At 44.3% G+C, this 23,818-nt stretch overlaps 1 long non-coding RNA gene across 1 annotated transcript in view; it reads left to right on the top strand.

The window, feature by feature from the left end:
- The window catches only part of LOC116447256, a 161,919-nt gene that overhangs the window by 102,446 nt on the left and 35,655 nt on the right, over positions 1–23,818 (top strand). The gene's annotated exons all lie outside the window — the stretch shown is intronic.

Genomic DNA, 23,818 nt, shown 5'->3' with positions numbered 1-23,818 from the left:
ATTGTAGGTACTTAAACAAAACCCTTGCACTTGAAGACCATACTGAGTGAGTGATGCACAACTTCACCAACTGGTGTTTACAGCTGAAATATTGCTGAAATGTTTGCTGTGTATGTGAACCACAACAAACTTTCTATTGCCTATGTAAAAAAAATCCTCTGCAATCCTGTGCATCTGTACAACATATATCAGGAAATATCCACATTCATGAAGGTAACTGAACTTTTCAGTTAGCCATTTAAATGGTACTTATTAGAAAAGCTGAATTGAAATCCAGGCACAAGGATTTTCTAAACAGGGTGATAATAGAAATTCTGCAATGTATTTAAACCTATGTCATTTGTATTCCTAGAAGTATCACAGTTTTCTGAGCTTCCTAAAAGTGTGAAGTGTATCTCTGTTTCCCACATATATTACTCCACAGACATAAGTCATCTGTTAAAATAGGCTCTATAATAGTCTGAGAAGTGCCTCTGTATCTAGCATGTTTGTTTTGGCATTTGTGCTCCAGGCAGATGTGCAGGAGGAGGGGGTGATGGCTGTCCAAGGGGCCTGTGACACTTGGGGACAAGTAAGTAAAATCAAGACATTTGTGAGGTAAAAGTCTACTCTCCCAATCCTCTCATCTTTTATAAAGACAAGTGGATCAACAAATCTGGGTGATGGGAATAGCCATGTTTGTGTGTGTGTTATGTGCATCCACATAACTTCAGCCCCAGGACCTTTGCTTTAGCACCTCTACAAGCTTTTCTGCTCTATTATTAAGCAGCACAGCACAATGGTTACTTTCACAGTAAAAAAAGAAGCAGGTGTAGGACACATAAAATTGCAGCCCTGGGGGCCATTTGTCTAAACCAGAGACATCCCAGTGCTGGGATAAGGATGTGCAGTGGCGTGTTTCGGAGCGCTTTGCTAACAGCTGAAGCCGAACTCTACTGTTGTGGACTGCCTGAGGAACAGGCTGCCCAAACCCAGGTATAACTCTACTGCTTAGTCCAGGATCTTTCCCTTAGGGGTGTAGGCAATGGTACAGTTAACAGGTAAATGTCACATAGGGACCAAAGAGGAGGAGTTCTCAGAGTATTGTGCTTTTAATTCAGTCATCCTGTGAGTTCTCCATGGAATAAAACATGGCATCTCAGATATTCAATCCTTTATCACTTAGAGGAACTTCCTAGCACATTGGAAACTTGAAAAGATCTCATCTGATCCCCACACTGGTGCCTGGTACTATTGCAGTGACTGTCGCTTGGTTTTTTGACAAATGGACAAACTGTGAGCTGGAGTCAAGGAGGCACCAGCCAGTTCTGCCAGGAATGACTTGCTGTAGCTATGCTATGCACCTCCTCATGCATTGTGCTTGGAGTGAAGCAGGCAGTAACCTGCTCTGAGCTTGCCCTGTCCGTCAATTCAGCAAACTTCTGAAAAGAATTTATTCGGTTTGATTCTCTATCTGCACAGGCCTGATGAAGCCAGGCATGGGAAGGGCAGTGTTCCTTTGTAATTTGGTAAAAAAAACTGTGACGTTAAATAACAGGATGCACTTTGCATGTGTGTTTTCAGAAAATCCCATCCCAGCAATGGCAATATGGACTGTGAAAGAAGATAATAGCTGTGACTTTCTGTTTCCAGACAGCCTTTAGCTGATTGGCACTTGAGTGTGCATGGATGGCAAGGTGCACTATTTTAGCTTTTCCTTTACATTTCATCCAACTGTGCTTTGAAGGTAGATAGTTATCAGCATCAAGTAGGAGTTGGAAGCAGCAGGGAATGGTATAGTTTAGCGTGTTTCTGCTTCAAGAGGGTCCTGTTGAAACACTGTTTAGCAATCTGGAGGCTCGCTGCATCACCAATATTTAAAATGTTCAATTACCACAATCTTTGTAATTTGTTGTAGGATATTATTCATTGATAATGTACCTAAAACAAGAAGGACAACGCAGAAAGCAGTGAAGAGCTCTGTAGCTCTCACTTTTCCCCATGAAAGGGATTTTCTGTGCATGATAGATTACACTCCTGATAGAAATTGTACAAACTAACAAAATGCAGATCTGTTAAGTGCTGTAAATCTTTGTCAATAGCACATATACACCAAGGCACAAATCTTCTCCATGAAAAGTCCTCAGCAATTCCAGCAACAATGTTTATATTTGCCTTGTGATGGGCCCACACACCTACTTATGTAGACATTCCAGACGTGAAATTACCTGAAATTGGACAGATGTCTACACAAAATAAACATTCAGAGCTTACAGAAAGAGAGAAAAATTAAGAATTATTCTTCAGTCTGCAGCAGTCAGCCCTGAAAATAATATAGCAGGGGTTGGAAAGCATAGCTCAAGTTAATAGCTTCTCTATTGTAGGCTTCAGAGTGGCACAGACTCTTTTTTTGAAAGGGCTAAAGAGGAGCGAATTCTCCCTGTGCACCCTTCGGTTGTGCCGTTGCATAAGTGCTGCGACACGCAGCCTTTGTTCAGCTATTTTAGAAGTGGGCCATGTTTGCAGAGCATCTCTGTAAGAAGGTGGCAGCGAGACAGGATTTCATTCAGATGTTCCTCTAAGCACAGCTGCATGCTTTGCTGTGCCATCCAGCCTTTTTTTGGTGAATGCAGCTACCGAAATTAACCAGGGAAGTGGGCTGGGTTTTTTACTTTGCATTTGTTTTGGTTACTTCACTCTTCGTTCTTACTCGGCTGTTTTTCTTTCTTCCCGTATTCCCCCTTGCCCTCCTCATCTCTGCAAATGAGTAAGTACTGGAGGGAGCACCTGATGTGCCTTTTCCACAGGCTGGAGCCAGCCCCACGAGCAGCAGAGCCCCTGCCATGGCTGTGGCAAGTGCCCCGCAGTCCTTGCTATGCCCCCTGCTGATGCTTATTGCCCTGCCTCTCCCCGTGGGGTGGTGCACACAAAGTCAGGCACCCACCCTGTTGCTCCCGTGCTTGTCAGGGCTGTAGCCAGAGGGTGGGAAATGGTATTCCAAGTGTGGAAATGGGCTGCTCCCTTTTCCATCCCCGTGCCCCGGGAGGAGAGTGTGCAAGGAAACGGCAAGTGAAATAATGTGACTCAGATCTGAGCCAGTGAGCCCCGTGTGCCAGTTGATGTGCTAGGTTGAAGGGGTATGCTTGAGGCTGCTGAAATCAGTATCTGCAAAATCTGCTCCCACTTCTCACCTTTCCTAACAATGCATCTATTTTTATATTCTTGTAGTGTTAGTTAATAATGCTATATGTGAGTATAATGCGGTCATATCAAATGCAATTGTGCAACTGAGATGGCCACAGGTCCAGCCCAAGAGAAGGCTCTCCGTGCCTCTGGAGCAGAAGTGCAGGGAAGAAATTGCTGGAGTAGGTTCTGTGGGCTACTCAGCTCTCCCATCTATGAGCTGATCCACAATGTGCAAAAGGAATCTCCAAAGTGCCCACATATGAAAACACAAACTCAGTTGGGCAGCTCTTGGGATTTGAAATGCACTTGCCAAGTTTATCCAAGTTTCTTGGTGATTTGCATAGTGTTGCTAGAGAAACAGCAGAGAAGAGTGGGGCTCCACCAGCAGGAGGCAGGTATGGAGCAGGTCTGTCAGCTGGCAGGTGCTTCTGCAGCGAGCAGCATGGTGGTGTAGAGCTCAATTCATTGCTCCTTTGTGCAGACATGGCCCGTAGTTTGGTACTGAAGTTTTAGCAACAATTAAGAAAAGAGGTGATGAAATGCCTTGCAGAAGGGTTCATGACCAGGGATTTTTGAGACAGGGAATTGTGTGAGTGGGAAGCTTTTGTAACCCTTTGGAGATTATTTTGTACTACTTAGCTTGTGGTGTGTGTTCTCAGTGCATGTTACTGTGAATGCTGTGCCAGTGTAGCACGTGGGCACTGGGAAATGCATCGTACACCATGTTCAAATTTGACTTCTCACTTTCTCCTAGTTTGACATGACTATACAGACCTGCTAATTTTACTGTAAATACCAAGATACACCAAAAAAATCAACCAAGCCAGCTGTGAAACAGTTTAAGGAGCTTAGATATGAAGTGGTTTATGGCAAAGGCTTTAGCTGCTCACACCCAGTTGTCCATCAGCCTAGCTAGAGGGTCTCTGAGATGTTCCACATGACTATGAAGAGTACACAATGTCATGCCATAAATAGAGGCAGTTAAATAATGATAATACCTGGATATCCAAGGACAGAAAGACTCTTAAGATCACTTGAGAGCCTTTTTGGTATACTAACCTCTATCCAGGATCTCCAGGGATGTCATGGGGAAAGCCAGTGCCTAACAAATGTGAGTGCAGAAATTGAATACTTCATGTGCAGCTACAAAGCAGAAGTGCCATCTGGTCAAAGAGCAAATACCTGATAGATCTGGGAGCCAAGTAGAAATATCCCATTACTATAATATCTCCATTACAAGGAGAAATATCCCATTACTGTTAACTATATGAGAACTGTGTTTCAGGCAGGATTTAGGCCAAATCATCCAGCATCACGAGGGATGACAACAAGGCAAATCCAGGCAGGCTCATTTCAGAGGTAGGCACAGTCTCCACTACACCATAGTTTGAGAGAAAGTGTACCATTTTTGCATAAGGTAAGAAAATACTTGGGGATGGCATTAAGAATTGAGCTGCTTTACTGGTGATCTAAGCATGGCCAGGGATCTGCTGGCCTATGAAACAGTGGCCTCTCCCTCAACTGGATGGTAGGAAGTGTGTAACATGGAAGGAAAATCAAAGCTGCCTTTTGGTTATCTTTCCTTTAGCCTTTTTTCTAAATACTAGGTGTACCATCAGTGCACAAGGTTTGTGCCATGCTGGTGGTTTGGAAGTTACCCATGAGGTTATTTCCGTACATGCCAGGGCATCGATTCATCCCATTCACAGCCCCTCCCCTCTCTCTCAGCTTTTGTCCATCACTAGTTTTACACCATACAAATGAGTTGTAATGCCAGTCATTTCAGCAACACAGATGTTTGCAATAAGCACGCAGCTGAGAAGTGTAAAGTGAAGATGAATGTATCATTAGTATGCATAAGTAAACTTCTGCGGCCCATTTGTCAGATCAAGCTGAATTACATCCTGTCTTTCCAAATTGCAAATGTCTTGTATTAAAGCAACAGGTTTTTAAGAAGGCTGGGAAAATGTCCTCCTCTGATTGCTCACTGTAAATACTTTAGTGCTGAAATTTTGTCCAGTATCTTCTCCCTCTCAGCTTTGGAAATAAAAGCTTAGGTAAAAGTTCTATTATTCCCAGTCTGAGACCTCATTGTGTGAGAGGCTTCCAGATCCTTTCCTATCACGGAGAGGTTCCTAAGAGTTATCAACTACTGCATCTATGACAAGATGCTCAAGTGATATATAGATGTGTTCCTTCATTTGTTTTTAAGTTGCTCTTAAACACATTTTCTTTGGAGCAATGTTTCAGCCAAACAAGACAGGAAGGTAGATTATTTTTTTTTTTGCCTTTAAACTACTGAACATTTTTAAAAGTGAGCTATGCTTCAGTGTTTTTTGGCACACGGAATCCATCTTAATGTGGAGTACATGACAAAAAGTGCCATGCTTTCTATAAAGATCTTAAGGAGAATGACTGAGCCCCAGTACCACACTGTAAATTAACTATTGTCCTTTGTCAGCATCGAATGTGCCCCGTCATGTCAAATAACCACAGTTGGCATCCTGTCTATGAGCATGACCTCCGTTCATTTCATTCACCCAGCAGTGAATAATTCATATAGCAAGTTTTACCCTGGGCAAAATACACTGACATCGAGTCACTCAACTATAGTCATTCACAGAACAAAATAGTTATTCATGCTTTCAATGTGAACCATTAAATCTTGCCAATTAAATTTGAGAATGAATCAAATTAATTCATTTAACGTCATCTGAGCTCACAACAATGTTGTTGCATGCTTGCTGTACTTTGCTTTACTTTCCCCCTTTTTTTTTTCAAATTGTACCTGGAAATTGATATGCTGTGCCAAGCAGGTTTTAGTAAGTCCTGTCTCGGGGAAGAAATTTGCAGGAAAGTAGATAATTCCTAAGTCATGATGTGGCTCCCTCAGCTTACAGACTTAATCATCAATTACTAGATGGTAATGTGGTTATTGGTAGCATTTAACGCAGCTAAGCGAGCAATGATTGCTCCCAAAAAGCTGGCCTTGCCTCCTGACGTGTACCAGGGCAGAGTATGTTGCCTGCCAAGATCACGGGGATGTGGCTGTAGCTGTATCTTACCTTTCCCCTTGGTGGTGGCTGCTGTGCTCCTCGGGGCTGGGAGATGAGGTGGGCCTGCTTCAGAGATGGAGGGAGAGCGATCTGCTTCCTGTGAGACCCTGCCTGGCACATTGCTCCCGGGTAAGAAATAGGTGATAGCACTGCTCAGGTGGCAGAGGAGCACATGCAAGTGAGGTGGAGCAGATGAGATAGGAGGGGACTACACAAAGAGTCCTGTTACCATCAACTCAGGCTTCTTTTTTGTTGTTTCCTTGCAAGAAAGAAAGTGGTTCTTGTGTGCTGGTGGTGGCTCTTTGTGGTCGTCACCACATAAGCACAAGCACACAGGAGGGTGAGAGCCCTCACAGATGGCTCCTGGCTTGCGGACATTGGCAGCAGGCTCTCAGGGCTCTCCCAAAGGCCTTGGGAGGGAGTGGGCGTTTTCTCAAAATGCTGTTACTTACAGGAAGAAAATGTTTCCACTGCAAGTTTATCACAAGGCGATAAGCCGAGGAAGTGAGTTTTCGTCTGCCGTGACCAAAAGAGCTGGTGGATGTGGGGTGTTGGTACAGTCCTGCTTAGTCATGTGGGGAGGGGATTGCATTGTTAAACCTCCAAGTGTGGTCGCTCAGTCCTTTCAAAGCCTGAGGTGGGATGGGAGTGGCAATCAGTTAGGAGGAGTTAATAATTGACTCTTTTGTGAGTGAAGGATGTACTAACAGTATTTGCACTGCAGGCTCTCTCCCTTTTCAGCATAACTGCTTTAACCTGTTGTGTGCTGGTCATTCAGGGATGATGCGCATCTGTGGCCTCACGGAAGGTGCATCTTCTTGTTGTGAAGAGATTGATGTGTGTTTTTTGTCTCTGTGGCTGACAACCTTTTCTCCCCAGCCTCTATGCCCCTGTGTATCCCTCGGCTATTTCAGTCAGCCTCCAACACCTTATATAGCCCAAGGCCCCTTACATTTTCTGGTTTTTGCTCAATTACTGGGGTTTTTTTGGTCAGTTTTCAGTTTTCTTCCAAGGTGTGTTTAAGTTACTTGTTTGGAAAACAGCAATGGAAAGATGCAAGCAAAAGTGTGGTTTACCTTGCACTGGCTACAAGTTGTAGCCCTGGGGTTAGCAATTCAGCTGAGGCAGATTAGATCCCTTGCTGCCACCACTCATCCTGCCCTATGTTCAATGTCAAGTCTAAACTTTGGTATAAAATCTTGAGAGTCTTCTAAGATGACTAATTCACTTTTCAGATGATTTGCTTGGTTTGGCACAAAATAATTAGGTGAAAACTACTTATCTTAACCTCCTGGAAAAATAGATCATATTCCGAAACACCTGCTTCCTTCTTAAAAATCACAGCTTCTATCTGTGTAATGTAACACTGACAAATCCACATCGCTCCTTTTATTGTAATTAGGGCTCTGTGTGCTGTGTTGTCGCAGCCTCTGCTCAAGGCCTGCTCCCTGTATGCGAGCAAGGGAGGTGGACAGAGATAGTGGAGAGGGTTGGATTTGGTGCTGGACACCACATGGGAAGGTCACGTGGAGACAGGACACTACTGCCATAGACTCCCGTAGCTTCATTGCCTCAGCATGGTACAGCAGAATTGTGCAAAATTGGTCTGTATCTGTCTCTGATCCCTGGGACAGGTCTTGCTGCAGTAGAAGAGTGGTCTCAGCTCTGTGAGCCCTCGTGCCTCGATGTGAACTCAGCCGCCTTCACCGCAAGAGCTCAGCTGTGCAGGCCCAGGTTATCTAATGGCGTGACTAATCCAGCACGGTTTATTTTGGGTTGCACTTCACCTGGAAAAGCTCCTCTGGGAGCTGGAGGGAGCAAGGGGATGTGTGTGTGTGTGGGTCCAAGCTTCCCATGTTACCTCTCACCCCTCATCCCTTGCTGCCAGTGCCCATCCATGGGAGGTGGTGGTCCTTTGGTGCCACCTTCCTAATGTGATGCAGGCTCTTGGGAGGCCCTACAGCTCTAGTGGAGACAGCATCTTCTCACTGGGCACTCACTGGATCTTAATATGCACCTTGGTGATCCATAAACCAACTCCCTCTCCTCCAGTGATCCACTTGCAAGAGGGGTTATGTGCCTGTATGGGAAATTCTGGGCAAATCTAGGTTATCTGAGGGCATGGGCTCTGTGTAGTCAATCTTATTTTCATGTAATTTTTAAGGATAAGGGGTATGTGAGTTGTGGGTTTTAAAAAAGGAAATTTGTACTGCAATTCATTTGTACTTTAGTAAACTGGCTTTCTGACTCTTTTCCTTGAAATTGCTCTGGTTTCCCTCCAAAAATCATGCTGGTAGGGAGAAGAGCCCCTGCCCTCTCTGATGGCCAGCTCTGCTTCAGCTTCTGTGAGGCAGAGGCTGAGGGATTGCTGTGGCTGGCAAAAGAAGGCATGGGAAGAGACAGCAAATAAACATTAAAACTGGACAAATTCAGGCTCAATAAAGGTGTACATGCTTCACAGTGGGCAGATTTAGCCATTGGAGCAATTTTTGTAGGGATTTGGTGGATTTTCCTTCACTTGAAGGCTTTAAATCAAGCCTGCAGGTACTTCGATATGCTTTAAGCAGAACTTGCAGACTTGATTCACAATTGCCTTGAGTGAGGTTTTTTTGACTGTTTTGTACAGCTGGACAGAGCAGATGGTCAGAAGAAGATCTCCCTAAGAGATCTGTGTTTAAATAAGCAAACAAACAACCCCCTTGAAAGTGATATCCACACATACAGATGGATGAAAATTACAAGTCCTTAGCAATACTAGAAAAGGAAATGTTTGCGTCTGCTGTCACTGACCCATTTTGGTATTCCAGAGGCAGGCTAATTTGCAGGGAAACGTGGTAAACTGTTCATGCTGAGGACAATGTTAAGATATGGCACTTGTTGGGGGAATGACCCCCACACCCTACGGCCCCATGGTGTTGACAGGAGCAGCCTCTGGTGGTGTGTCCCTGCTTCCTGACTTTGGATTCCCACCCACACCTGAGTGAGGTGCTTCAGGTCTGTGAGCACCCAGTGCCTGGAGGGGTGCAGAGCAAGGCTGTCCCAACTAGGCAGCACATGGTGAGGCTGGGCTTCTCTTTAAACCCAGCTGCCCAGCTGGGGTCTGTCTGTACAGCTCTCTGGGTGCTTGGACCAGGCCCCTCTTCCCTAAGGGCCAACCTGGGAAGGCCCCAGCCCTCCCAGAGAATGTCAGTGAACAGTTGGAGCTCTTCATTAGAGGGAACCTAATTAGACATTTATTATTTATGTGATTTTACATTAATGGCCTGGCAACAAGATTTATTTCTCAACTTATTTGTTTCACAATGTGGTTTCTTCAGCAATCAATTGATATTTGGTTAGCTTAATAACTATCTTGTTAAAATTAAATTAAATGCTACTCTGATTTAACTGTATTAAAATAAATGTTGTCGTTGTTAATGAAATGCAAATAAGTATTTAAATTGTGGCAGTGCTTCATTGAGTTGCCACTGTTGGGTGGAAGGGTGCTGAAGAACACGCCAGTGAGGTGGGGGATGACAGGAAGTGCTGAGAGCTGGGACCCCAGCCAGCACCCCCAGGGCAAATAGAAGCGTCCCCCTGGCTCCAGCAGGTCCTGGATGATAACTGCAGTGGTGTATGAAAGCAGTTCCTCTGTTTAGATAGGATACCTGATCTTATAACTTTCACTGTCTGATTGCCCACTGGGCTAGGTAAAACACTCTGGCTATGAGCATCTAAAAGCAGATGCAGGTCCCTCATGTCTAAATAAATAGCAGTGAGTTAAAATAAGGGATCCTCAAGCTTTCCCTGCAGTGTGGGACAAAACCTGATAGAACATTGGTCTCTGTGCTTATTCATTTCCTGGCACCTTGTGTTCCCATGCACAGAGGCCTGAGCCCACTGCCTTGGCAGGCATGGATAGAGGCAGGGATAGCAAGAGGACTTCTCTGCAGGTTCCTGCTGTGCAAATGCCTGCCCCTCTCACCTCCTCATAACACCCCCTTCCTCTGGCAGGTAGCAAGTATAGACATGGAAAAAGTAATCAGTTTGGGCTGGAAGTAAGGATTTATGAGCAGACAAAGCAGCTCACTTATCTCTGCTGCTCCTTAGGTCTGAGGAGAAATCCCTGGGTGCAGGCTGTAGGTTGCCACACACCAGCAGACTGTGGACCTCTGCAGACTTTTCCATCCCTGTAGATGGAAATAACGATGCCCATACAAAAATGAAAATGTTTTAAATCAGAGCTTTCCACTGATATGGATGCCTACATGAAAGAGTAGAAACAGCAGCTAGAGTTAGCTAGAGTCATTAGGAGAAAAGTCCTGACGAGTTGCCCAAGCTTTAAGCTGAAAGTACATGATCTGAAATGCGTGGTGGGTAGAGTTGATCCAACTTCCTTTGTAGTGGGCATGATACCACTTGTGACTGCAGCAGGAGCCAGGGCAGGGCTGCCCATGAGAGAGAGAGAGAGGTGAATGCAAAGGTCTACCTCCACAAGTAGGGTCAGGTGTACATCCCTGCATTCAGAGGGGCCTGTGTGCTGCCCAGAACGATGGAAAAAATTAAGACAATGGTGCTGCATGAGCAACTGGTCTTGTCCTTTGTTTACATGTGAAAGAAATTGTTCATTTATATCACTAGTGTCCAAATTTGTACTCACAAGTCCTTGTTACTGAGTTACAAGTACTGCAAGGACAGTTGCCTGTACTAAGTTGGAGCAATGCCTGAAGAGAAATCTTTGAAATAACTAAGTGCAAAAAAGGATTGGCCACAGGGTGAGTTCCCAGTCTTTCTCTCTAAAAGCATGAGCACATCCAGGATTTAATATTTACACAAACCATGTAAGCAGTTAACTGGGCAGCAAAGAGCAAACTCCTAAAACAAACCATGCTGCAGTTTTTAACACTTGTATTTTTGCCCATATGTGTTACCAGTTATTGACACAAGTGCAAGGAGCACACATGGATGCTATAGGGAGACATTATTCAAGATGAAGTACTGTACTGGATCTGCATTACCTTCACAGTTCAGATATACAGGCATTTCAACATAGGCATGATTTTAAAAAAAATATTATTTTATTTTATTTTTGTTTTGTTTCTGGATGTAATGATGCAACAGATCTAAGCCTGGGGGATATAATAGATAGAATGAAGAATCAGGACAGAAAGGAGTTAAGTTTAGCTCAGTATGAAGTGTGCAAAGATTTAGACTTGGTGTGGTTTTTAATAAACTTAGATGAACAACATATGATGCCTTGTGTTATATTAATCTTCCAGTGCTTGATGTTTCACATGATTTTCCAGCAGCTTTCATTTATTGAATTCCCTGCTTAGATTTTTAGTGAAAAGCAAAGAAGATTATGAAACATCCCGTTTTTAATTCTAATTTAATTACATACAATTAGCTAAATACATCATTTGCTACAACTCCAGTTAATACATAGTTAAATGTAATTTTTACAATAGTGTGCCAAATGACATATTAATAATATTTGATATCATTAGCATTAGATTGCAAAAATACTTGCATACTGTTTATTAGGATGTGATATGATGTGTTTCTTCAGAGGTTGACTATGTAGGTGACTAAGGATTATGAAATAATTCTCAACCCATACCCTGGATTTTAAAGCTTCCAGATTTGTTTGTTTATGTTAGAATAGAATAAAGTCAAGTTCCTGACACTGATTTTGTGGCATGGTTTTCTAGAATAACTGCATTCAACCTTATTCCTGTTCAGACTACAATTTTGTAGTTATACTTAGCTGAACCCCAGTTCCCTGAAGTTTGGTTTCTTTATTCTTCTCTATTTTTCAGTCTGCCAAGAATGATGAGGGGAAAATTGATCCTGCCTTGGGGATGAGGGACTGGAGTAAATGATCTCTGTGGGGCCTTTTCAACCCTGTTTTTCTTTGATCCTGCATATTTTGGAGCTGTCATACATCCAGCCAGATCATGGTGGAGTCAAAGCAAACTGGTGTCCACACTTGACTGCCACATCTATACTGAAAAAAGAGAGTAATGCAGCTCCAGCCATCACTCGGGTGTTTTATAACGATTGTGCTGGTGAGACAGGGAGATACAGGGCTCTCTCTTGGCTTGGGTGTTACTGCCACTGCCCTGAGGGATTTAGTACTAGGTTGAACCCCTAGCCTCCAGGCTTTTCACTGAGTCCTGGGATTCTTGCTGCCTCCCAGCTGGAGGGGGCTGCTGTGGTTCCTGACTGTGCCGGATGCCCTTCACTGCAGGGCCTGGAACATATGGCATTAGACAGTAATGCACTGTGCTGCAGTTGCAGAGAGATTGGAAGTGTTGTCTGGTGTTGCGCAGCACAGCAAACCAGCAGCGGTTTGTGTCGAGCTGTGCCAGCCAGCGGTGTGTTGGAAACATCAAGATATTGCAAGAGAGATTTGAGGTTCCAGATTTCATCCTGGGTTTGAATTTTGTCTCTCCTAACCCTAGGCATGGCTCACTCCTGGGCTTTAGTCTGGCCCAAAAGCAATGACAGGAAGCATTTGTTAACTTGAAATGACATTTGCCTTTCCAGGGCCACCCAGTATCTGCGCTTGCCTTTCCAGGGCTACAAGTACTTCCAGGTGTTCGGGGTAGAGCCATATGTAAAAACATCCTTTTCAAGAGCAATAGTGCTCTGCCACTTGTGCTGTCTGCAACATGGAAGCAACAACAAACAGGAAACCTTAGGGATGAGGGTCAGGCAGAAATATAGGTTCTGGCAACTGGTTGGAAACATCTAATAATAATGACTAATTTAGAAAAATCAAAATGAGGTGTTACTTTAGTTGTGGTGCCAAGTTCTGGGCTGAGTGGCCTGGAGGATGGAACTCCTAGATGTGATGAGCAGAAGCTGCAGCAAAGCAGTAGGACTCTGTATTTATGCAATACTATGACATTTGTGATTTGCTTTGAAAATAACTACAAGTAGCTGCAACTCAAGAAATGCACAAACTGCCCCAGAGCTGCCTTTATTTTTCTCAGGGATTGCTTCTGACAAGAGGGGAGTTTACCCTGTGTTTTTCCTGGAGTCTTTGGGCTGGATGCCTGTGTCTGTACTGGTGGTAAACCCAGGCAGGCAGAGGCTGTGAAGGCTGTTTGACATCTGTGGGATGTAATAATGAGTTCACGGAGGAAGAACAATTGCTTTGGCTTTCATTGTGTCCTTCTGGATTTTTGTTCAAAAGTATAGCTACATGATGCTCGTGGAGGGTTTCTTTATTTCTTTCCTTCTTTCTTCGTCTCTTTTAGCGTCTTGAGACAGAACTGTTTAGCAACAGAGCTTAATAGAGTGGAAAGTAACAGCAAAGAGCAAGGAGAGAGAGGTGAGGTGAACATGAACTGGTTTCCGCAGTCTCTGACAGCTCATTTGGTGGGAATAATGAGTAATTTATGTAGCATTCCCCACTTCAGATTATCGAGTGGCTAGACTGAAGCTGGGAAACACTCCAGATCCAAATCAGATACAACAAAGGGGATATTTGTAGTCCTTTGTGTATTCCTTTATTTTACTCATTTTTATTAATTTCCTGATACTGAGAGTATTTGGGGGGGTGGGGAAGGGAAGACAAAGTTTCACATCCCACGCTCTGTCCTCTGTGGTAGTCTCTCAGGGTGTTGGGATCAGCACATTCATGGCAGGTCTGTGAGGCAGCACTGTGAAGTTTGGATGAGATTTGGCATCAGGTCCTCTGCCCTGCTCTGCCACAGAATCTGTCATCTGTCCTTGATTGAGCCCACCACTGATCAGTGAGAAGAAACTGAAGAAATAAAGTATTTAGGTTTAGTTTACCAGTAGGGAAGGGTCACTGTGAAGTACCACCAAATCATTTGCTGGTTTACAGGCAAGTCAGTGTGCCTCTTCAGATCCAGACTGACACTCAGCTAGTTCTGCTTTGTCCCAAAATCTGGGCTACCAGAGGAAAGGACAGCGAAGGCAAAACTGAAGTCCCTGTCCCTGCAGTCTCAGCCCATACAGCAGCTCCTCCCCAGCTGTGTCAGGCAAACAGCCTGAATTTGTAACCTAGTGGCCATGTGTGCAGTCCCATCTCACTCACAGAGTCAGCATTGCTGTGGGTGTCTTGTCCTGCCCTGGGGAAGGACGAAGGTCAGAGAAGAACTTGGCCAGGGGTATGACTTCTCCCAACTGGCCAGGGCATGCTGAAGATAACTTCTCATCTTGGAGCAGTTCAAATAAAGGCAATTAAATCTTCGTAAATTCAGAAAACAGTGTTCTCCTTGAAAAACTTCAGAAAAAAAAAATCTAAGGGAGAATGTGGTCCAGATGATTCTAGACGCTGACCCCATCAGCTGCTGCCTCCAAAATGGTCATCCCAGCCTCATCCCTACTAGCAGTGCAACTGCTCTGTGTAACAGAGACACTTACAAGGGTCAGGATGATGCTCTGTGGCCTGAACATGCCAGGGGAGCTGGGGTGACCAGTTCAGACCCCTGGGAGTGCTGCACCTGCCTGAGTCCTGCCTGCCCTCCTCACGCTTTGGAAGGGTTTGTGCAGCTGGGTTCTGGTTACCTAAAGACAAATGATACACAGGAGACTGGGAAATGTCTCCTATTCTGTAAAACCAAAATGAACCAGCAAAATCCAAATAAACCTCCTAGAGGCCTTTTCCTACTGCAGCTATTCTAATACAAGGGGTTAGGATAACTTTTGTTGGTGGGGAGGAAAAAGGGATTTTGGCTGGCAATATATTTTGCCTGTTTTGCTGCAAATGAAATCACATGCTACCCTTAACGGTTAAGGGCCTATCACCTTACAGATCGTAAATAACTTTTTTGGACAACCATTAAACAAATTTAGATATGTCCTACTTACATTATTCACATGAGCTAGGATTATTGGAAGTAGTGTTTCTTTTCCATTGGAAATCTTTATAGCAAATATAACGTTTCTATTAGTTTCTGAACATGTATGTCCTTGGAAAAAAATATGCCATCAATTCCTCTGAGCCTGATACTCTCCAACTGCAATCCTTTTATGCCACTGCACCCGTCTTTAGTAGACAACATTACTCGCTCTGGTTTTATACTGGTATGTCTAGAAATAGAATTAGGTCTTCTACCTCCAGTCAGCATTAGTAGGCATTAATCCTCTTTGGCAGAGGGAGCAGCCAGCTCGCTGCCAGCTGCTGGCAGGTCTCTGGAAGCACTGGAGTTGATGTCAGTTTTAGAAATTGAAAATGCATACAGTGTTCAACAGAGAAGTATCATAAGTTTCTTTAAGATGAGTGAACACACTTAAAATTTAAGGCAGCTCTTAGGGTGGGCCCTCTGTACTCCCATGAGCGATTTGGTAGATGCTAAGAGAGGAAAACACAAGTGAATCATCTATTTTTTCCATTCTTATGGCAATTTACTAGCATCTCAATATCTCTGTTTGTCTGTAAAACTGACAAATTGCTCACCTGGACGCTTCACCACAGAGTAATGAAACTTATCTAATATCCTGCAATGATAATGTTGTAATTGTAGCAATTGCCATCAAAAGGGCTGAAAGTGTTCAAAGGAGAAGTTGTTATTCTATTTTTGTGAGTGGGGGAAGTGAAACAGAGAATGGTGATGACCTGTAAGGGGAACAAGTGGCAGGAGCCAGGCTTCCTGACACTCCCTGCCTCTCCTTCGGGGCATCAGGCGTGAAGTCAGGAGGAGCATTAGGGACACTGCCATAACACAGGAGTCTTCTTGTACCTCTTGAAATATTGTAGTTTCATAAGCAGCACACGTCTATAGGACATTGGCTTGCCTGGGTGCAGGGGTAGCTCCTGCAGAGCCTCCTTGGGGGTTTGTGGGTGAGGACAACTGAACTTTCCTTGTCGGATCAGGACTGGATCTGTCTATCGTAAGAAGAGAAATATCTGTAGTTCTCTCCTCTAGAATCTGATCTTAAGATTTTCATAATGCCATTGCTTATACATGCTTCCACACCTTGTTCTCCTTTTATCAATATAAATCTACTTTTTCTCTCCTTTTAAGCAAAAGGCTAGTATTTCTTTCCATCCCACACAATCTAAGCCTAGAATACCTGCAGTTAGCTTAAACACCACTAACAAAACCTCTACGTTTTACAAAGAGTTGGAGGCAAGGTGATGTAAAATTCAAATATAAGTATATGAAAGCCAAACTAGCCTTCGGATAGCTACGGATAATTCTTTCTGTCCCATAAAAGACTAGTAGTTCATACTGTTTTTCATACGTTAGTTGCTGGGATTTCATACCAATTATGGTATTTATTTAAAATAACAAGCTATGTGAGTCCATCCAATTTCCAAGAACCCCATTGCCACAGTTCATTACAAGCTATGATTAGTGACAGGATTACATTGTTAATGTCTGCAGGTATTCTGAATATTAGACCTGCCTTTTGTGTGTAGTTCTCTTTTCTGGTTACCTGGGAATTGTCTGCTTATATTCCGTCACCTCAAATCTTTACCAACCAGAAGTTATACACTTGTAAAACAGACATGCTGCTCTGTTACAGTGAATCAATGCCTTTTCTCTCAGTCCCCTTTCTGTGTGTTATTAAAAATAAAAGGTTTTCTACATACTGCATGAGTGTTGCTGCTGATTAAAAGTTTGCATTGGGGTTTGAACTGAATCCTCAGCACAAGAATGAAGGTAAAAGTTTGCTGACAGCTTGCAACTTTATGGCACGTTTCTTTGAAGTTGGAGGTGAGAGGGGAAGACACAATGATGGGTCTTGGTATCTGTTTAGAGAAGGATTGGGTGATGGACTGGAGTTTGGTCTCCAGAAGACTGAGTTTTATTTTCTAGTGCAAGCTGGTGTTGGCTTAGACTATGTTCGGATGCTCAGCTGATTTTTTGGCCAACATGTGATATAGATCTACTGTTCTGATTCATTTGTAACATCCCTAGAATATGGCTTAACTTTCCTGCTAGCCCATACTTTCATTAAGAAATCATGTATTTAAACAGGGTTTACAGCCAAAACTTATGGCTCTAGTTTCAAATTCTACAAGGAGAAGCCAGCAATAGTGAGGTTTGCTGTGGCTCCTTGAAGGTGTGGGACAGCCCATACAACCCTGCAACAGCCGCAGAGGCTTGTGGTCCTGGAGGTTGGGTAGGTTAATTCACATTAGAAACACTTCAGTGTTTTAGGTGCAAGAAGTGTAAATCGTAGAAGGGTTTTGGTTGTCAAGGACCCTAGAGATCATATAGTTCCAACCCCCCTGCCATGGGCAGGGATTCCACCCACTAGATCATGAATATGTAAGTAGGTATATGCAGGCGTGGAGTGGTTAACCTTTCTCCTTAAATGCAGTCCTCAGAAATGTGTGCACTGCGCCATACAATGGGTAGAACAGTCCCTTCATGGAGCTCTGAAATACTGGGTTTGGAGTACGGCAGCAGGGGGAGCAGCATTTGCCACACTCATAGGGCAGCAGAGGGAGCAGCATTTGCCACACTCATAGGACAGTACTCAAATGACAGGTTTGAGCTGTGTCCGTCACCAGAATTTATTTCCAATGGAAACCTAAACTACCTGCAGATAATCTAAACAGGACACTTGCAGAAGATTTTAGTCCCTGTATTGCTGCAAGAAGAATGAGACAGTTTCAGTTCAAGTGAAAAGAAGCCCTCATTCTGAGCCCTGTAATAACATATTTTTCATTACTTTCTTTCCAAGCTGACCAAACTGAAAGCAATCTGCCTCAAATTTCAGAGTCAAGATTTTGTGCCAAGATTCTCTATAAAGTGGGTCAACTATTCAAAGCTGGTAATTTATGTGAATATGGGATTTGTACCAATTTGTTGTTATCTAAAATGACTAATGTTTCATAAAAACAAATTTCTGCTTGTGGATTGCTCTGAGAGTGGCAAATACCGCTTTTGTACCATTTTGTCACTCTGGCACTGCTCATGGGTGACTGGTGACTTCAGCCAGGCAGGCCTGTCTCCCTCCTTGGGCACTGGTGGTTGAGGTGCAGAAAGGCAGGGCTGCCCTTGAAACAATCCAAGAAGGAATGGGAGTCCTTTCTGGAGTGAAAGAGGAGCTATGCCAGATGGATTACAACTTTTTTTTTAGGTCATCTAATGCTGTTTAGGAAAAAAAAAAAGACCTTTATAATATATATTTACAACCATAAAGCCCCCCAAGACCTTCCTCAGGGCAGGAGACAGCCAATTGTCAGGCTTGTACATGTTGAACTGATCAATGTAATAGTGAGAGGTCTAATGGGCCATTGAATTCAGCGTTAGGAGAGGTTAATACCTACTGGGCCTGAGCATCCCTAAATCCCCCTGGGCCTGAGCAGGAGCCCACCAGGCACAGGACTGCAGGGAACATCCCTTGCCATGGTTCTCACCCATGTATGATCCGTATGCCCTCCCTCTTCCTTCCTTTTCCTGTGGCTTTCTGCCCTGGCAGCAAAGCTTCTTGCTGCAGGACATGCTGTGGGATGAAGCAATCTCCCTGTGGAAGGGGTGGGTCCTTGTGAGCCCCTTTTTCAGCGGTACCTGGGCTGGCTGGGGTGGTTTTCAGTAAATTCTAACACGTGGGCCATGGCAGAGCAGCAAGAAGCAGATGGGTGCACGCTAAAAGCAAAGGACCTTTTGGCATGCAGTCATTAGCTGCTGTCGAGTGCATTAGTCCTCTTATGTCTTTGAGAAAGCCATCATTTTGTAACAGAAAATTGCTATTTTGTTTCAAGTAGACTTGATTTCTAGAATAAGAATAAAGCCTCTTAATTAGCGTTATGAAGAATCAGAATATCACGTGCTTAATAGGAAGGTTAGTAGATGCTACGCTCAGGGAGGGGGATGGGCTGTGGAAGGGACGATGGGGCTGCTCTGGCATGCTGTCGGGAGGGTATGGCCCTGCACGGGTGTCCCGCAGCCCAAGGGGCTTGTGCGGGGAGAGTTGCACTCCGGTGCCACTGGAACAGCGCCGGCGAGGTGTGGCTTGGCCTCTTCTGGCAGCAAGGCTTTCACCTCCGCGTCCTATAATCCTTCCACTTCACAGCCTGCCCGGCACCTCTGCCTTCGGCCACTGTTCCAAAACCCCTGCTTTTTGCCAGGGGACTGGGGTGGATGTTGTGGAGATTTGGCTTTGTCAGAAAAACAAATTTTGATCTTCTTTGTTCAGTTGGTGTGATTTTGAGATTGACTCAGCTACTGATACTACTTTTGTTGCTAGCATCCCGTTCCAAGTGACCAACTGTAGCATGTACATTCCTGGTCTCCTCTTCGTTCACCATTTCCAGTTAATTAAATGACGCTTCCATGTATTTAGTCAAGTCCTCTAATTAACGTGCTCCTTAGGCTGGGGTTAGATGGAGTGGCCTGTCTCTGGTAACAGCAGGGCGTGTTCCAGTGGAACACGCACTGCCCCCGAGGAGGACGGGAATAGTGAGGGGGGTGTGAGACGATCCGGTGAGGCGAGAGAGGGGCTGAGAGCGTCCTGCACCCATTCATTGTCAGCCATCACCACCTAGTGGCAAAACGGCTCCGTCTGGATTCATCCGCCAGCTTACTACTTCATCAGCCAGTGTCTCTTGAAAAGCTATTTTTGCCTAAAACCCGAATTTTCAAATAGGGTACTCATTTGCCGGTCTTATCCTGGACTCACACCAGCTTTTATAACTATGCAAAATTTCCTTCCGAGCAGAGAACCACTTCTTCCCACTGCAAACTGACATCTAAACTGGCTCATATATGTTGTCTCCTGGACACCTCGAGTGTGTACACAGATAAAAGGGAAGTGTTTTATTTACGTTTTGCTCAAGAAGTGACCTTTGACATCACCCAGACTCACATACCCAGATTCACAGCACCAATCCTGAAATCCAAGGAGATGGGCATCCATGGTGTAGGTTTTCATCTACTTGCATCAAAGGAATAGAAGCCCCTGTCCCCAAAATAAAAGATTATCTGGTTCTTATTAAGTCCTTTCGTGGTGTACCCTAGAAAATGAGAGTGGTGATACTATATGGTATTGACGTGGGAAGGGCACCTCCATTTCCTCCTTAAAAAGTGGTTAGAAAAACTAAAAAGTTACTGAAGCCCACTAAAAAAATAAATGGAATAGCAACTATATTGCTGTCCTGGTCTTTTCTTTAGCACAGGCCATGATAATGTATTTCAACTGCCTCGGTTGTGTCTTCATTTTCATTCTCCCCACCCGTGCTTCTGGAATCTTAAACTTATGCCTGTCCTCTGGCAAATGTTCCTCCTTGTTCACTTGGACTCAGTCTTTTGTCTTCTGCTTGTTGCCCTCATGTGCTCCCTTGGAGGGGACTCTACAGGTGAAATCTGGGTAACGTCTGGCAACGACATTTTCTTTAGAAAGGGACTACAACAAAACTTGTCACCGACAGCTCAGTGTGCTCGCTGTGGCAATTAACTGACAATGGAGTTATGGCTTCTTCATTTAGTGGTGATTATTCTTTTAATTTCATTATTTCCTAATGGATAAAATGTTTAATGCCCTTAAGAAGTACATTGGCAAGGTGTTTGCTGGCAGAGCAATCTCCCTTCTGCCCCATCACTGAACTAGTTGGCTCCCAGCATGTCTGAAATAGTCCTCTACCTCTAGGGGACAAGAGAAGGGTAGGATGAGCTTGTGTGTGCTCAAAAACTGCCATTTGAGATGGTCCCTCTGTGCTTTTTAAACCCTTTATTAACGCAGCTGTGTGCAAGAGAGTTTTTCAACCTACCCCCATGCCTTCCATTACCCCAGTTCTTCTTAGGGCTGGTGAGGAACCTAGGCAGGCTTGGGAAGTGCACAACCATGCTGGTAGCCATGGGAGAGTCATGGCTCCTCACAGAAACGGGTTCAGCTCTCATAAATCCAATTTGCTTCACCTGCCATTGCCAGGCTTTGGGTGATGCCTGATCCATCCCTTGGTTCCTCAGGCTAATCCCCACAAAGGGCTTCTGCCCGGGGGTGGCACCAGCATAGCTTGGCACGAACACCGTGGCATACCCTGGCAGCATGCAAAACTGGTGACTTTCACGTGCTCCTCTTGAACAGGTGCCTGCACAAAGCTTGAGAGGGAGGGATAATTAAACCATGCCATATTTAGGAGGTCACCTCTATAGCCTGGATCTCAGAAGGGTTGGTAGGCAAGGCAGGCTGACATAGAAACAATTACAGGCTCACTGCTGGGGGAGTTTCTTAGTGTAAACCTTGTGGATTTGAAGCAATGCTGGTTCATGATAAAATACTCCTATTTTCCTGCCTGTTTTTTTTCTTCCCCATGAGAAGAAGTTTTAGAAGTATCTTCAGAGCCTACTACTTTCTGCAAGGGGGAGAATTTTCTGGAAATTTGCTAGAGATGAATATATTCTGTGATGCCAAGTGTGATTTTCTGGGAAAGGTATATATACAATTCCTGGACTAGCTTGTTGGTAGTTTTATTTTGGAAAGTTTCTTTTGGGGTTTTCTCTCTAAGAGTGATAGAATATTAATGTATAGTAAAATCAAAACAAAACCAACCTTCTTTTGGTTGTTTTCTTGACCCTCTGCTAGTGTGCACACCTGAGCATGTATGTGTGTGGTTCATATGACCAATATTCAGCCTCCCCTCTCTTACAAAAGTACCCCAACAATGCTGGCTGGTGGGAGATCAGAAATCCCTTCAGGAGCAGAGATCTGTGACACCTGCCCGAGCTGTACTTCAACAAAGGGCAAGTACCATGTGTGTAACGTTTTTTATGAAAATACTTCTGAAGTGTAGGACACTCAGCCAAAGTTACCGTTGTTCTCCAGCGCAGGGGTGATGGGCAGCAGACGTCCTCTCAGAAACACAGCCCTCTGATCTTTGGTCACTCCACCGCCTGTTTGCCAACAGGCATGAGAGGCACGAATGGCGACAGGCAGACTTGTCACCCAGGCAGCGCAAAGCCAGCAGGACAAGTGGGAATGTGCCACCTTAGAGCAGCAGCTGCCCGCGGGCTGCCACAGAAAGCATTTTCCAAGTGTCTCTGGTGCAATTCAGTGATTTATCGGTAGGCTGGGGTTCAGGGAACACGCCAGCTGCATGAGCCTTCTCTCATGTTGAAGGCACTGGGTTGGTAGAAAGGAGGGAGCTAGGGAATCAGACAAAAAAATCAGCAAAGTTCTGTAAAGGAAAGCGCTGCTGGGGGACCCAGCTGCCATTCAGTGGGGTGAGTCTGGCAGAACTGCCAGCGCCCATCCAGCAGTCACTGAGCAGAGACAGGAGGGAGCAAGGACTGGGAGCACACAGAAATCCCCCACTGCTGACAAGCGCCCCGAGCACAGGTTCTAATTGTAAGGCAAATACACACGGCTTAAACAAATACTGTGGACAGAGTTTGGGGAATTTCTTGGAAGCCCCAATGCTGAAGTCTATTACTTTGAAATTAGTAATTAGGCTGCAAAGCATGTGTGTAAAGCATGACTTAAAGACTGAATGTGTCAGGTTGTATCTATGCTGATGTCCTGTAGGTCAAAACCCCTAAGAAACAGCAGGCAGTAATGAGGCCCCCATCCTTTCACTGCTGCCTTATGTGTGACTCTGGCTTTCCCTCAACTCACACCGGCACACACCAAATTCCTCCAACCTGTCACATTTATCTTTAAAAGTGACTTCTCTAGGAAGTGGAGCATCTCTCTTCCTCTTTCCCTCCCAGCTCAGAAGAACCTCTTCCTCTTTCATTACATTCTAATGAACTCGAAATATAATGTGTATATTTTTTTCCATGATTTTATTAAAAATTCAAGCCAACTGCTTGCAGTGCGAGATGCTAGGACTGAGACAGTGAGAGGGGAAAGGCTTGTCAGACCAATGACTGCATTTAATTTACGCTGCTTGTTTCTCCTTCTCCTTGGAGAGATGTGCAAATGCAAATTCAAGAGACCAGAATAAAAAAAGCATGGCTAGATAGAGGGTGGCATTAGCAACAAAATGGAAAAGGACATTTTGTTTGTGTCGCAGCAGGATCTATTTTTAAGAGCTTCATGTAGTAAAATCACTTCTGGGATTATTTTTCCTAAAAAACAATAAAAAATAATGCCCATGCTCACTGCAGAGAGCACTAAAATAGTCCACTCCAGCCACTTCAGACAGGATGTATGGAAACAATCAGCATTAGTCTGAGGTAAGAACAAATAGAGGCAACTATCTGATGACGCAGAATAAAGAGAGAGAAGAGCTGGATTTTGCTCAAGTAGATTGAAAGAGCCAGTGGCATTGGAAGGATTATTAGGGATCATAGAAGTGACAATTTGTTTGACCTAGTAACTGCTCTAATTGGTGGCCATCTCTTTGAATATTAATATCCCACTGAATATTTGCAGTAACTCTCCTCGAAACAAAACAAATGTGTTCAGATCTCCTCTGGGTAGGGGGAGGCTGCCGTTACTACTGAGTCAGAACTGGGGGGAGGGATCAGATGATATTAAGTGCTCTAAAAACATGCTCTCTCTTCAACTGGCAGGAGCATCTCAAAGTGATTGGTTTTTTCTATGTATAGCTCTAATTAAAGGTCTGGGTTTCAATTAGTCTCTTGTTTTCCTGGCCTATAATGTTACATGTCTGTCAGAACATTTTGTTTTAAGCAGAAAGCTCACCTGTAAAGGCCCAGCCAGTACACATACTGCTCTGA

The sequence above is a fragment of the Corvus moneduloides genome, chromosome 8, assembly GCF_009650955.1.
Source record: "Corvus moneduloides isolate bCorMon1 chromosome 8, bCorMon1.pri, whole genome shotgun sequence".
In the NCBI taxonomy this organism is placed as follows: Eukaryota; Metazoa; Chordata; class Aves; order Passeriformes; family Corvidae; genus Corvus; species Corvus moneduloides.
The sequence above is the reverse complement of the archived record's forward strand: the minus strand, read 5'-3'. Positions and strand labels throughout refer to the sequence as shown.